Here is an 11,480-nt window from a genome sequence, read left to right as displayed (position 1 = left end):
CAACTTTACTTCCAATCTAAAATATATTCCTTTTGATTTTATTGATATTTAATATTATTTTTTATTTATATAATAATTTTTTTAAACATGCCCGGTGGTTTCAATGAATTATAACTTAGTGATATATAGACACTAGATGAACCAATAAGCACCTTAAAGTGGTAAAACATATTTCAAATGATATCATAACCATCATATTAAACTGACTTAATAGTTGAGAATAATGTCTTATACGAAGTTAATGATATATTTAATTTGGACAAACTTAATTTATGGGAATAGTATGAGAAAAAAACCACTGAGGCTAAAGTAGCTGGTTTCTAATTAATGACCACATAAATTATTTTTGTTTACTTTGTATCAAGCTATTAAACAATACTTTTTCATAATATAATCGGACTATTTTATTATTACTATTGATCATTTTCTTTTAGTAATTCTTTTTAGCTAAGGTGGAATTTCTCGTTCATTATGCCATTTTCTCATCCATAATATAAACAAATTCAAAAAACTGTTTTGTACAATTTAGGAGTTGTTGGGTAGTCTCTTAATTGACAAATTAAGAGGCAAACTCTTAATTTTTCAGATTAAGGGCGTGTTTGGCAAAAAATAGTTGTTAGCTGGAAGCGGGTAGCGATTAGCTGGTAGCGTGTAGCTTGTAGCTGCTAGCGGGAAGCTGTAGCTTTTATTTGTTATATGAATGTTCGGCAAAAGTAGCTGTAAGCTTTTGAAATATATAAAATTACATAAAAGGACAATTGATTAAAAATAAAAAAAATATATAAATATATTTTTAAGGGTAATTATGGAAATTGATTTCAAAAGCTCCGGAGCGTTTTGTTAAAAGCTACATGAAGTAGCTTTTAGAAACGGAGCGTTTTGTTAAAACTAAAAAAAGCTAAACGCTCGTACTACCAAACGAAGCTTTTTGTTTAAACTAGAGCGGTTTGTCAAAAGTTAAACGCTAGAAGCTCCCAAACGCTTCCAAAAGCTCCGTGCCAAACACGCCCTAAGAGTGTTTGGTAGCATATGAATAAAATCCTCTTAATTTTTTTATAAGCCTCTTAAACTTTCATACCTTAAACTACATCTGAAAAAAAAATGCACGCTTCCTTCCCCTTTTTACCCTCATACGCTGCTGATACACGCCTCCAAAACCACACACCCCCTTCAGATCGCTCTTTCGTCTCTTCCAAGCTCTAAGGCTCAGACCATCTCCAGCACCGATCACCTCCTCACGCCGTTAACCTCCCTAAAATCGACTCACGCCATGATTTCTGACGCCAAGCACCGACATCATCGCCCCTTCTCCTCCCTTCCACCCTTCTCCTACCTCTTCGATCTACAATCATCTGCTACCTCCAACATTGATTTGCCACCGCCTCGGCTAGCACCGCCGGTGACGCCATCATTGCAGGTAGGTTTTTTTTTTCTTCCGACATTAATGTCTCTATAAATATAGATCGATTGTTCTTTCTTTTACCCGTGAAAACTGATTCCTATAGATACATCGATTTTTTTTTCTTTTTTTGCCCTAGAACTAGATTATCAGTGCTCGATTTTAATTTTCTTTGTATTTCATGTCCGATCATGTACATGTACAGGATCGTGATGATAAATTTTGATAGAACCTGTTATTACTAGTATCAAGATTCCATAAAGAAAATATGAATCTTGTTTGAAATCTTAAGATACAAGATAATAATATAGTTGGTTAATAATGTAGATTTTATCAAAGAAAACAACAAATTCATCGGAGAATTAGACATAGAACACAAAGATAACATACGTTTGCTGAATGATTCATATTCTATGGAGTTTGGTACATAAATGATGGTGCATCATTATCTAGCAATTACGAATGAATTTTATATGAATTGAAAGTAGTTTATACAGGTTATGAGTAAACATTATATGAATTGAAAATAGTTTATATAAGTTATGAATAAACTTTATATGAATTGAAAGTATTTTATACAAGTTATAACAAATGGAGATTTTGATAAATTGTCGATTGTGGCAACATACTTTGAAAAGTTGGTAATGGATTTGATATGCAGTTTCTATATATATATGTTTAAAGTGCTTATTTGTTTCCTTGTTGAATTTGGATTTGTAGGTTGAAATGTTTGAAAGAAAAAATTGAGGGAGTGTCGTGTTTGATGTAATGATGGACAAGGAGTACAAATCGATCATCAACTATTCGGTTGCAAATTTGTTGTCATTTATATCTTAACATTCAATGTCAAATATTTTGTTTTTTAACTTTGAAATCCTTGGGATGTAAAAAATGATGTTATTTTTGTAAATATAACTCAAAAAGATCATTATAAGTTATTGAAGATAAATTTTAATTTATGTTAATTTGGACTTTATATGGTGTTATGTATTTTTTTCCTAATTTTTTCAAGAAAAAATAATACAAACGGTAAAATGGTTATTTTGATAATTCAGCACAACAATTGAGAGGTTCCAACCAAACAACATCTTAAAAATTTAGATCATAAAAATCCAGACCGTTTTAGAAATTTAGATCTCTTAAAAATTCAGATCCTGCCAGGTAGTATCTCAATTGACAAATTAAGAGGCAAACTCTTAATTTTTCAGATTAAGAGTGTTTGGTAGCATATGAATAAAAGTCTCTTAACTTTTTATCAGCTCCTTAAACTTTCAAACTTTAAACTGCATCTGGAAAAAAAAAACGCACGCTTCCTTCCCCTTTTTATAGTCATACGCTGATACACGCCTCCAAAACCACATACCCCCTTCAGATCGCTCTTACGTCTCTGCCCACCTCCGAGGCTCCGACCATCTCCAGCACTGATCACCTCCTCACGCCGTCGACCTCCATGGAATCGACTCACACCACGATTTCTGACGCCCAGCTCTGGCATCATCGCCCCTTCTCCTTCCTTCCACCTTTCTCCTACCCTTCCGATCTACAATCATCTGCTTCCTCCGACATTAATTTCGCCACCGCCTCTGCCAGCACTGCTAGCGACACCATCATTACAGTTAAGTTTTTTTTTCTTCCGACATTTATGTCTCTGTAAATATAGATCGACTGTTCTTTCTTTTCCCCCTGAAAACTTATTCTTATAGATATATTGATTTTTTTTTGCCCTAGAACTCGATTATTAGACCTCGATTTTAATTTTGTTTGTATTTATGTCCGATCATGTACAGATCGAGATGATAAATTTTGATAAAAACCTGTTATTACTAGTATCAAGGTTCCATAAAGAAAATATGAATCTTGTTTGAAATCTTAAGATAGAAGATAATAATATGGTTTGTTAATAATGTAGATTTTATCAAAGAAAACAACAAATTCGTTGGTGAATTGGAAATAGAACACAAAGAGAACATACTTTTGGTGAATGATTCATATCATATGGAGTTTGGTGAATAAAAAATGGTGCATCATTATCTAGCAATTATGAATGAACTTTATATGAATTGAAAGTAGTTTATATAGGTTATGAATAAACTTTATATGAATTGAAAGTAGTTTATACAAATTATGAATGAACTTTATATGAATTGAAAGTAGTTTATACAAGTTATAACAATTGGAGATTTTGATAAATTATTGATTCTAGCAACATACTTGGAAAAGTTGGTAATGGATTTGATATGCAGTTTCTATATATATGTTTAAAGTGTTTATTTATTTACTTGTTGAATTTAGATTTGTAGATTGAAACGTTTGAAAGAAAAAATTGAGGGACTATCGTGTTTGATGTAATGATGGACAAGGAGTAAAAATCGATCATCAACTGTTCGGTTGCAACTTTGTTGTCATTTATATCTTAACATTCAATGTCAAGTATTTTGTTTTTTAACTTTGAAATCCTTGGGATGTAAAAAAATGATGTTATTTTTGTAAATATATCTCAAAAACATCATTATAAGTTATTGAAGGTAAATTTTAATTTATGTTAATTTGGATTTTATATGGTGTTATGTATTTTTCTCTTAATTTTTCAATAAAAAAATAATACAAAAGTGTAAAATGGTCATTTTGATAATTCAGCACAACAATTCAAAAGTTCCAACCAAACAACATTTTAAAAATTCAGATCTTAAAAATTCAGACGCTCTTATAAATTCAGATCGCTTAAAAATTCAGATCCTGCCAAAAAGGCCCTTAATAAGAAAATTGGTTATATTTCATATACTTACTCTTTAAGTTATGTCTACCGACTACCAAATGCAAGTGAGTAACAATTGCATGAAATCTTGGTTCTTTTTTTTTTCTTTTTGCTATTCGTAATATTTCAACGAACACCTTGAATTTTAGCTTTTTTACGGGTTAAATTCAGCACGTGTAGAGATTTTAGGGAAAAATTCTCTATTTGTGACATCACAAAAAGATAGTTTAAGGAATCAAACTCCCAACTTCACACCTCACATGTATATAAACCCGGGTGCATCAACCTAGCTAGACTGGACATTACTTGCAGCATTAAATCTTGGTTAGAGGAAAAATAGGAAGTAATTTGTGATATATAGAATTGAAGATCAAAAGTCCCAAGCATGGTCCGCCTTGGTAAGTGATAGCCATGCCTACAACTAAAAGCGAGCTCCACCATTATTATGAAGTAGTTAACGGAACGATTACGGCTACACATCAATTAAAGGTGTTGAAGGTTCCATTAATATTGATTCCAAGTTCTAACCAACCAATCCGTTCACAAACAAATACACATGGACAAGAATCCCTATAAATACCTTTGACAACGATTCTTGCACCAAATACATTCTCAATCTCATATAAGTTTCCTACGCCTTTAGTGCTTGTAAACTTGAAAAATGGCGAGGATGATAACGATGGTCTTATGTGTAGTGGCGACTTGCATGGTGGTGGCGGCACCCTATGCAGAGGCTGATATTTCCTGTCGTCAGGTGATAAAGATCTTATCTCCATGCATTGACTACCTAACAGAAGGTGGTGGTGTGTCAACGGTATGTTGCAATGGAGTTAGGGTACTCAATAACACTGCAAATACAACCTGTGATCGTCAGATGGCTTGTCGCTGTTTAAAGAGTGCTTCTGCGGAAAATTCCGGAATCAATCCTATCAATGCTGCAAGCCTCCCCCACAAGTGTCATGTCAACATCCCTTACAAGATCAGTCCTAGCACTAATTGCACCGAGTACGTTCAAATATATATATGCTTATATTTTTTTCTCTCAGTCACAATTAATCTAAGTACACATCTACTGATTTAAATATTGCATGAACAAACATTAGTTGTATTGATATATGGTGATTTTTGCAGGGTGCAGTAGTTAGCTCGAGATGTTAATGCATGTTCTGAAGAATAAAAGCATATATATATATATATTACAATAAATATCGAGAGCACTATTTTGTTTGAATAATGCATATATTACTGTATATGTCTATGATTTTTACGGCCTTTAAATTTGACTGGTGCTCTTGGAATATTTGTATGTCATCACCTTATTTGTATGCCTCCTTTTGTTTTTTTTTTTTAAACGACGGAATAATATTCAAACGAAACTGGTGCGTTGCTAGAAAAGTAAAAACATATACAAACTACACAAATAAAGAGAATTACACGAGTAAAACCAATTTATATGCCTCCTAGACCTACTCCTAGATTTTCTCGGTATCAATGTCGTTTTCTTAATAGCAGCAAATGTTTATTACCTCACACGTGCTAAGGTTAAAGTCCAATAGTTTTTGAGAAATTAAATAGCTTCCTATTTGTTGTTCCTATTATCCTCTTACTTATTTTAGACCGTGAAAAACGTCATTAAATTTAATTTAAATTTGATTGAGATTTTTAAATTTGTACACTTTTCATCATCTTAAATAGATAAGAATAAAAGTAGAAATAAAATATAGGATGATATTTAATTTGTCATCGTTTTATAGACGAATTGTTTATTATATAAATTAGAGCACCATACAATAAAAACTATGGTCATAAAGATTAAGACTTTATATATGTTTTTTATATATTTTGCAAAATCGTAACCGTAAAATCAAACCATTCATAAGACACTACTAAAAAACACGTCTTTTCCGAGAGACAATTTCCCCGGAGAATCCTAAGAAACCGACATTTCCTAGGAAATACCGAGGAAAAGTTGTGCATAGGTAAAAAAACCCTACTAGGAAACTTTTTGTAAGGGATTTTCGAGGAACTTTCTGACGCATTTCCTAGGAATTGTTTTTTTTTTTTCAGAAGTACCAAGGCGTTGCTTAGACAAATCTTTTGCTGGTATTACCGATGGTTTTCCTAGGAAATTTATTTCCTAGGAATCTCCTACGAAAGTATTTTCGAGGAATTTCCTAGAAGTGTATTTCCGAGAAATTTCTCTGTACCATTCTTTGTTGACAGTTTTCTGTGACACTTTTTATTGTGACATATCTTACCATTTACAAGAAAAACAGATCTTACCATTTACAAGAAAAAAAGTTGCATTTTCATCCATAAATTAACCATTCGGTTAAAATTACATAGTTTAAAACATAAAAATTACATATTCAATGGATTATTTAACGATAAACAATTCAAAAAATGATATTCACTATGTAGTTAATCCAAGGAAAAGTATTATAATTTTTAGAAAAATTAATAACGATCTTACATTCTTACGATCGATCCTACGATCTCACGATTCGATTCCTACGATTTTACCACGACCTTACCAAAAAAATGATCTAAGCAAGATCAGAATCTATTTATCTTAGATTAGTTCGTAGGATAGTAAGATCATACTATCATGATCGCGATTTTAACAATCTTGAAAAAAAATCCAACTAGCAATGGATCATATCCGTGGTTGTAAAATGATTGTTTGCGTCGAACTTTATGTAAAACCCTATTAGTATATTATTATTAACTAGTTGTGAGACTCATGTATTATATGAGTTAATTTCAAAAAAATAAATAAATATAAATGTCAAAATATTTAAAAACTTTGAATTTATAAGAAAATAAGAAAATCAATAAATTATTATAATGTAATGTTTTTTATCTATTAAATTTAAACAAATTATTTAAATAAAGAAAAGAAACTATATAATGAAATTTAATTTTGATAATTTTGAAATTAAAATACAAGTTTATTAATGAAATAGAAAAAGACAAAAAATTATAAAATTACATGTAGAAAAAAAATCAAAATAACAAAAAAAAATAACATTTGTTAAAATGAATGGAAATCTAACAAACGGCAAAAAAAAAAAAAAAAAAATTATTTATTAGGTTATTATTCTAAAATCATTGTCGCTTAAGCTATGAATAATTTTTAGGAAATAAATGATTAGTTGGTAATCCCTTGCAACATAACATCAAGTATGTGTATAATTTGTTGGGCGGTTGTTGAACCTTATTAAATTATATCACCAGTGAACTAATTTTGACAATAAGAGACAAAATGTTAAAATTTCCAAAAAAAAAGATATATGCTTATATATTGGCTTGTATTCACCGGTAAAAAAGTTATCGTTCTTTTCATTTTTTTTCTTTTTAAAATTTTTAGTATACATTTATTATTAAAAAAAACAAATACATCAAAAGTCATATTCTTTTATATGTTCTTTTTATAGATTTTCATATTAATATTAATATATACAAAAGAAACATTTTTCTTAAAAAAAACATTTCATTTTTATGTTTTTTCTTTTTAATATATTGGTTTACTTTATATCGAAAAACATAAATATAACAAAATTAATATTTTTTGAGCTAATTGTGGTCGAGTATGCTTAGAGTCCAAACACAACAACACAATGATTAGGGACACGCTTTATCCATTTGCTAATAGCCCGTGGTGCGAGTCCCCTCATTGGGGTTGTCCTCTATAAATATACATTTATATAAATACATAAATTTTTCAGTTTTTTTCTTCACATTGATCTCGTCGGGTTCCAATTTGCAATCTAAATAGTATATAATTCCGTTTTTAACATTACAATATGAATCTGACTTACTATTTAAATATTTTGATAAATTCACAAATTAATTTAGTAAAATTTACAAGTTAATTATTGTTTTCACATCTAAATTCAAATAAATATTCACATTTACATGTTGGTTACCAAATCTCCTACTTGAACTCCACTTCTTTTTCACTAAAGCAACAATGTCTATTGCGTCAATATGATCGCCACATATTTAGAATAGAATTCGGTTGAACACCAACACACTAGACACATCGAAATGTACATTCATTTTGTTCAAGAAAATGTTTCCAAAGGTGAAGTTCGAGTTCTATATGTGTTTTCCCGTTTAAAAGCTAGCTTGTGCATTTAAAAAAAATCTTATGTGGGTTCTTTTGGATCACTTTCAAGACAATCTGCAACATTCCTCCACTTCTAACTTAGATTGCGGTGGACAACCAGATATTAATAAATATTTTGTATTCATATAAAATGAAAATTATATTAGATATACTTTTCATATTTCATGATAATCCATTGTGTATTTAAGTTCTATCATATATTTGATTATAAATGCATACATATCTGGATCTTTTTGTTGATTCAGTAACTTTATTGGCAACAACAGTGGGCTTACATTTTTTTAGAACGGCAGATAAAATTAAAACAACTAGCAAGATGCTAAAGGTCACACAGGTTTATTAACAATACTCTATCACTTATAAGAGCTAAAGAACTTTTCAAAGGCTTATTAATTAACAATACTCTATCACCTATAGAGCTTTAAGATTAAATGTGAAAACTCTCGTAGTCTTTATAGGAATACGGCATCAAACTAATCCACTTCAACCCGTGAGGCGGGAAAGAGTAAATTTACTTGCAAAAGTGAATGCATCTACCTTACTATAATCTTATAAATAAGAAGTCTAAACCATAAAATAATCCCCTATTTATTTACCTTCTCACCGTGAAATATACTTAAGTTAATAAATATATGCCAATACCGATGTATCATAGATATAGGCCTGCAAATTTCAATGAATATTGAAGATATCTAAGTTAAAGTGTGTATATATATATACACACACATATATAGTGAGAGAGAGAGTATTATAACTAATTATTGTACATCTATCGTATGCTATGAGAATGATAAAGAAAATATATTGTTTGATAATATAAATACGCTCAATCTTACATAATTATTATCATTAACACAATCTCACTAATTAAATCGTCTATAAGCTTATTATACATTTATTATTATTATTCTCATTTCTATCAGAATGTTGTCAGAATGTTTTATTGGATTGTATTCTGTTAAAATGAAAATGAGTGAAAAACGATGTGTGAGAACAAAATAAAAAATTAATAATTAACGAGAATGCATGAAAATGACGATATTCCTGTAAGGTGGAACGTATTCAGATTGCTAAATAACTTATTCTCTTAATAATTCTCATAGCATACGATAGATGTACAATAATTAGTTTGAATAGAATAACCTAAGCATATATATATATATATATATATATATATATATATATATATATATATATATATATATTATACGATCCACTAAATTAGGCAATTACAACTAATAGTCGGTATAAAGAAAGATATAAAATTTAAGCAATTGCTCCATCACAAAATAATTTATTAATTGCACATCACATATCAACATAAGTAAACAAAGAAATTCAAAGAAAAATTAGAGAATGAAACACACAAATCATAAATTAATTTGTACAAAGATGATGAATAATTTAGTACTATAGACATAGACAAGGGATCATGGTGCTTAATCTATCTTCGTGATGGAAGCTTAGTCCCAAATCAACAGAACTACATGACAACGAGTGTCGAGTGGTGGAGTCAGTTTCTTGAGAACCTGTGAGCACAACGCCACCACACAACACAGATGGAATAACCGTAAATTGTCATCGATTTCAATTTTCTGAGCCTCTATAGTGTTAGAAATAGCGATAAAAGATTGATTGCATTCTGTAAAAGTCGTGGTTTCACTATCAAATTGAAGTCATTTAGATGGTACACGTCGAGCACTCAATTGGATAAAATTCAGAGATTTCAAAAATGAGATCTATGTTTGAAAACTAATATTAGAAAATAACTAAAAACGGGTATAAGATCTAAGTCTGAAAACTATCACAAGACTGTTTCAAACTATCACTAAAACCCAACCAAGGGCTCTTCCCCCTGGACCCTACCAGGGGTTGCAACCCCTTGGACCCCGCTACCAGGGGCGCTGCCCCCGTACCCCTGTTCGTTCAGGGGCTTCACCCCTAAATGACAGTGTACTTTAAATCTTGATCAAAGTCAAACAAGTGTGCACTTCACACCTCCAATACTTGTTTAGTGTTTATCAATATTGTATTTGCTCAACAAATTAATCCATTACACTTAAATACACATCGATAATACAAATCACTACCAAACCTCTCTATTTCAGGGTAATACTGATTAATTTAAAGAAAAACGTAACAACAAAAAACTGATGCATATATGAAATGTCGTGACAATTAAATTTCACATTAGTATATTACTCATTCCGAATATTCAAATATCAGGGTGTCAATAAGGATTAAACCATTTCTATTCAAAATGAATACATAAAGGTAATATACACACAACAGTTTACATTCTCAAAAATTCTAACTTGACACTATATTTTACTAGCTTGTGTCATATCCTTTGATAAGCATATCAAAGGCGAGTAACAAACTTCTTGAATTAGCTAAACTTCATGTTTAGTTAGGTAGTTATTTTATTCTTGCACCTGTAAATGTATTTTTTCAAAAGAACTATTAAGAAATAAAATTTCAACCTCGTTTACTTGTAGTACTATGTACCTTGGAATGTTATTAATAATGTGTTCCAATATTCAATTTTTTTTCCACATTCAATTCAACATCTAATATTTTAGAAAGGAATTAGTTATCTCAATATGAATGATTTTAGGTGGACGTTAAACCCATCCATGCAACCACCTTGTCTACAAGATCTCTTCCTAAACCTTTGGTTAGATGGTCGACTAAATTTAGCTGAGTTTTCACAAACTCCACAGATATGACACCAGTTATGATAAGTTTACGAATCATGCTATGTCTAACACCTAAATGTTTAGACTTCCTATTAGCCACTTGACTATAAGCCTTAGTGAAGGTTGCAACACTATCACATTTGATAGAAATGGCAGATATTGGTTCGGGCCATAATGGAATTTCATATATCAAATTACTTAGCCACTCAACTTCCTTACCAACAACATATAATGCTATAAATTTAGACTCCATGTTGAGTTTGTTATATAAGTCTTTCTTGGATCCCCACGAAATAGCACGTCCTCCAAGAAGGAATACTCAACCACTTGTAGAGGAGTGGTCACCTAAGTTGGCATCTGAATAACCTTCCAATATAAAAGAAAATCCACTGTAGGTCAAACCATAATCCATTGTTCCTTTTCAAATACTTTAATACTTTATTTAAAGCTTGAAAATGATGTGAACTAGGATTGCTAGTATTGATGGGTTTTATA

General features: G+C 30.6%; 1 pseudogene; it reads left to right on the top strand.

Moving 5' to 3' along the window:
• Positions 1-4,833: 4,833 nt before the first annotated feature.
• Positions 4,834-5,295, top strand: LOC145058842 (non-specific lipid-transfer protein Lac s 1 pseudogene; annotated as a pseudogene).
• The last annotated feature ends 6,185 nt before the right edge of the window (positions 5,296-11,480 follow it).

This window comes from Lactuca serriola, chromosome 1 (assembly GCF_051521515.1).
Source record: "Lactuca serriola cultivar US96UC23 chromosome 1, Lser_US96UC23_V15, whole genome shotgun sequence".
NCBI lineage: Eukaryota > Viridiplantae > Streptophyta > Magnoliopsida > Asterales > Asteraceae > Lactuca > Lactuca serriola.
The sequence above is the reverse complement of the archived record's forward strand: the minus strand, read 5'-3'. Positions and strand labels throughout refer to the sequence as shown.